This window comes from Schistocerca piceifrons, unplaced genomic scaffold (genome assembly GCF_021461385.2).
Source record: "Schistocerca piceifrons isolate TAMUIC-IGC-003096 unplaced genomic scaffold, iqSchPice1.1 HiC_scaffold_943, whole genome shotgun sequence".
Classification (NCBI taxonomy): Eukaryota; Metazoa; Arthropoda; class Insecta; order Orthoptera; family Acrididae; genus Schistocerca; species Schistocerca piceifrons.
The window spans coordinates 1645001-1650000 of record NW_025729216.1 but is presented as its reverse complement, the minus strand read 5'-3'; the positions used below and the strand labels follow the sequence as shown (position 1 = coordinate 1650000).

General features: G+C 57.1%; 2 non-coding genes and 1 pseudogene across 2 annotated transcripts; all 3 read right to left on the bottom strand.

Annotated features, from left to right (window-relative positions):
- The window catches only part of LOC124773082, a 4453-nt pseudogene extending 3987 nt beyond the window's left edge, over positions 1 to 466 (bottom strand).
- Positions 467 to 654: 188 nt separating this feature from the next.
- On the bottom strand, positions 655 to 809 carry LOC124772674. The gene has a single exon (XR_007014141.1). It is a non-coding gene; the product is annotated as a 5.8S ribosomal RNA (ribosomal RNA).
- Positions 810 to 1160: 351 nt separating this feature from the next.
- Positions 1161 to 3069, bottom strand: LOC124772793. The gene has a single exon (XR_007014253.1). It is a non-coding gene; the product is annotated as a small subunit ribosomal RNA (ribosomal RNA).
- Positions 3070 to 5000: the final 1931 nt, after the last annotated feature.

Genomic DNA, 5000 nt, shown 5'->3' with positions numbered 1-5000 from the left:
CTCACCCGTTCGACCTTTCGGACTTCTCACGTTTACCCCAGAACGGTTTCACGTACTTTTGAACTCTCTCTTCAAAGTTCTTTTCAACTTTCCCTCACGGTACTTGTTCGCTATCGGTCTCGTGGTCATATTTAGTCTCAGATGGAGTTTACCACCCACTTGGAGCTGCACTCTCAAGCAACCCGACTCGAAGGAGAGGTCCCGCCGACGCTCGCACCGGCCGCTACGGGCCTGGCACCCTCTACGGGCCGTGGCCTCATTCAAGTTGGACTTGGGCTCGGCGCGAGGCGTCGGGGTAGTGGACCCTCCCAAACACCACATGCCACGACAGGCGGCAGCCTGCGGGGTTCGGTGCTGGACTCTTCCCTGTTCGCTCGCCGCTACTGGGGGAATCCTTGTTAGTTTCTTTTCCTCCGCTTAGTAATATGCTTAAATTCAGCGGGTAGTCTCGCCTGCTCTGAGGTCGTTGTACGAGGTGTCGCACGCCACACCGCCAGCCGGCTGTGCACGCTACCGAGAAAGTACCGGTATGCGAACCGCCAGGCGACGGGCGCGCATCGCACGTTTGAGGAGACGCGGCCGGCCCCACAGGCGGCCGCGACACTCCCAGGTCTGCGAAGCGGGGCAAACGCCGCGCGCTTCAGTATACGTAGCCGACCCTCAGCCAGACGTGGCCCGGGAACGGAATCCATGGACCGCAATGTGCGTTCGAAACGTCGATGTTCATGTGTCCTGCAGTTCACATGTCGACGCGCAATTTGCTGCGTTCTTCATCGACCCACGAGCCGAGTGATCCACCGTCCTGGGTGATCTTTTCTCAGTTTCCGCCGCCTCTTTCGAGACGGTCGCATAGGCGGGAGTGAGGCGTGTGGCGGCCCCTGTTCCAGCGTTCTGTGTCCAACGGCCTCACGGCCGACGGGCGTCGTACGGCTCCACACCGGAGCGGACAGGCACTCGGGCGAAAGTCATTCAAAACCGGCGCCAGGCGCCAGGTGCCGCACGCCAGCCGCTCCAGCGCTTCAGCGCTCGTACCACACAACATTGCCGCTAGTTTTGAGAGGCACGCGTGGTTCCGCACGCGGCGCACGGCTACTGCGAGCCGTACAGGTAGCGTGTTGCGCGACACGACACGCACATCGAAAGACATGCAGTCTAGTCGGTAATGATCCTTCCGCAGGTTCACCTACGGAAACCTTGTTACGACTTTTACTTCCTCTAAATGATCAAGTTTGGTCATCTTTCCGGTAGCATCGGCAACGACAGAGTCAATGCCGCGTACCAGTCCGAAGACCTCACTAAATCATTCAATCGGTAGTAGCGACGGGCGGTGTGTACAAAGGGCAGGGACGTAATCAACGCGAGCTTATGACTCGCGCTTACTGGGAATTCCTCGTTCATGGGGAACAATTGCAAGCCCCAATCCCTAGCACGAAGGAGGTTCAGCGGGTTACCCCGACCTTTCGGCCTAGGAAGACACGCTGATTCCTTCAGTGTAGCGCGCGTGCGGCCCAGAACATCTAAGGGCATCACAGACCTGTTATTGCTCAATCTCGTGCGGCTAGAAGCCGCCTGTCCCTCTAAGAAGAAAAGTAATCGCTGACAGCACGAAGGATGTCACGCGACTAGTTAGCAGGCTAGAGTCTCGTTCGTTATCGGAATTAACCAGACAAATCGCTCCACCAACTAAGAACGGCCATGCACCACCACCCACCGAATCAAGAAAGAGCTATCAATCTGTCAATCCTTCCGGTGTCCGGGCCTGGTGAGGTTTCCCGTGTTGAGTCAAATTAAGCCGCAGGCTCCACTCCTGGTGGTGCCCTTCCGTCAATTCCTTTAAGTTTCAGCTTTGCAACCATACTTCCCCCGGAACCCAAAAGCTTTGGTTTCCCGGAGGCTGCCCGCCGAGTCATCGGAGGAACTGCGGCGGATCGCTGGCTGGCATCGTTTATGGTTAGAACTAGGGCGGTATCTGATCGCCTTCGAACCTCTAACTTTCGTTCTTGATTAATGAAAACATACTTGGCAAATGCTTTCGCTTCTGTTCGTCTTGCGACGATCTAAGAATTTCACCTCTAACGTCGCAATACGAATGCCCCCGCCTGTCCCTATTAATCATTACCTCGGGTTCCGAAAACCAACAAAATAGAACCGAGGTCCTATTCCATTATTCCATGCACACAGTATTCAGGCGGGCTTGCCTGCTTTAAGCACTCTAATTTGTTCAAAGTAAACGTGCCGGCCCACCGAGACACTCAATAAAGAGCACCCTGGTAGGATTTCAACGGGGTCCGCCTCGGGACGCACGAGCACGCACGGGGCGGTCGCACGCCTTCAGCTCGCCCCACCGGCAGGACGTCCCACGATACATGCCAGTTAAACACCGACGGGCGGTGAACCAACAGCGTGGGACACAAATCCAACTACGAGCTTTTTAACCGCAACAACTTTAATATACGCTATTGGAGCTGGAATTACCGCGGCTGCTGGCACCAGACTTGCCCTCCAATAGATACTCGTTAAAGGATTTAAAGTGTACTCATTCCGATTACGGGGCCTCGGATGAGTCCCGTATCGTTATTTTTCGTCACTACCTCCCCGTGCCGGGAGTGGGTAATTTGCGCGCCTGCTGCCTTCCTTGGATGTGGTAGCCGTTTCTCAGGCTCCCTCTCCGGAATCGAACCCTGATTCCCCGTTACCCGTTACAACCATGGTAGGCGCAGAACCTACCATCGACAGTTGATAAGGCAGACATTTGAAAGATGCGTCGCCGGTACGAGGACCGTGCGATCAGCCCAAAGTTATTCAGAGTCACCAAGGCAAACGGACCGGACGAGCCGACCGATTGGTTTTGATCTAATAAAAGCGTCCCTTCCATCTCTGGTCGGGACTCTGTTTGCATGTATTAGCTCTAGAATTACCACAGTTATCCAAGTAACGTGGGTACGATCTAAGGAACCATAACTGATTTAATGAGCCATTCGCGGTTTCACCTTAATGCGGCTTGTACTGAGACATGCATGGCTTAATCTTTGAGACAAGCATATGACTACTGGCAGGATCAACCAGGGAGCTGCGTCAACTAGAGCTGAGCAGCCGGCCGCCCGGGAGTGTGTCCCGGGGGCCCGCGCGAACACGCAAGCGTCCGCTCAATCATTCTGCAAACAGGAGGAGGCTGAGCTCCCCTGCACAATACACCTCGAAACCCTCTCAGGTCCCGGCGGCGCGCAGCGCCGTCCCAAGTACTTGGTCGGGTTCGAGAGAGGCGCAATCGCCCGGAGTTAGGCGAGTAGACGCTTTCGGTGCGACCACCCGTGCTCCCAACTGAGCTTGCCGCTGCCGACAGAGGCCCGGGAGCGTGCTGTCGTGGCATTGCCGGCGGGAGACAACACGCGCCACCTACGGTGACCGGCAGCTCCAACGCCAGCGCCACAGAAGGACAAAAGCCCCACTTGGGTGCCGAAGCGAACTCTCCCAGCACAGCGCACGCGCCAACACATCCGCACAGCTGCGATACAAACCACCAGCGAGAACCGCTGGGGCGACCGAGCAGCAGACGGCGTCGCGGCGCCGAGCGCCGGGCGGCGGCGCATCCTCAACGCACACAGTCCTCAATCGGACCAGCACACTGAAGATGTCCACCGCGCTTCGCACCGGGCCCGCGAGGACCTACTTTGGCCGCACGGCGCCGCGCGCAGGGTGCGCCGGCGCGCAGCTGCGACGCCTGCCGCGTCCGTCGGCCGGCGCGCCTGCCACTGGCCGCCCCCACCAGCCGGCTGTAGCGCGTGCGCCCACGCACCGCGCGGCCAGCACGCCGGGAGGCGCCCCCTCACCGGCCGGGGACGGTCCCACCCAGCCACCGCCGCGTATCGCTTCACACCCAGATGCCGTTCAGTTTCGTCGGCATGGTGGGTATCGCTGGAACAACCGGTTAGTACCTCAACCTATCGTCGCCATCACCGATTCACCCCTAGCGAGAACAACCGCACCACAACAGGTTACCATTTCTTCATTTGCGTAACTTCACCAGAAAACGCAGGCGTCCATCGCCATTTGCAACTTCAACGATTATTGCATGCCTGTGTCAGGTGTCACGCCACACTACGTCTGCCCACATACACGCAACAAAATGTGCACGCCTAGACAATACGTGGAAGGTGGCCCCCGTACGTATGCGATGTCCATTGCTCGAACGACTGTCAACCGGCCTCTGTAGCATGTCGCAGATATGGAACGCGGTGCACCATGCCATCACGGTGTGTGAGGAGAGACGACTAGGTCCGAATACATCAACAGACAGCTCATGCTGATCGCCATCCACGGCGTCCGTTCCTCCCACACGTCTCTATGGCGTACCACACTGCAATCCAGCTCTCATAGGGAGACGACACGTAGCTGCGAGCACAATATTTGCACTGTATGGTCCGCCGTTTTTGGGCGCAGTCGTTGTACGGTCACACATGTGCCACGATGTATCATTCAGTACATAAGGACGAATGTGCAGTACAGATTGTGGTTCACGCGTACGACATCAGCGGACAGTTGACACAGGCCGCACCACAACGTAGCCTGCGTACGTCGCATGCGAAGGGCATTGAACATGCAAACTTGTCACCAACCAGCTTGCGAAGGCAGGGGGCAAGGTGGGGACGTGGGGACGTGGGGAGGGGTGGGGGGGGGGGCGGCATGTACGTCCTGCTGCCATCCACATTACAGTGTACAGCAGGAGCATGTGGAAAGTCAGCAAGACTTGCAAGGTGTTTAACATGAAGCGATACACAGGGGAGCGGGCAGTGCGAGTAGCGAACTATATTGCGAGGGTTGCGGGTGGGCAACACTACACTAATTGAACGAGTCGTATAACAATTACAGAGCAGGTTTAGGCGACAACGTGGGTTACGTTAGCGGACAACGTGGGTTAGGTTAGGGGACAACATGGGTTAGGTTAGGGGACAACATGGGTTAGGTTAAGGCACAACATGGGTTAGGTTAAGGCACAACAT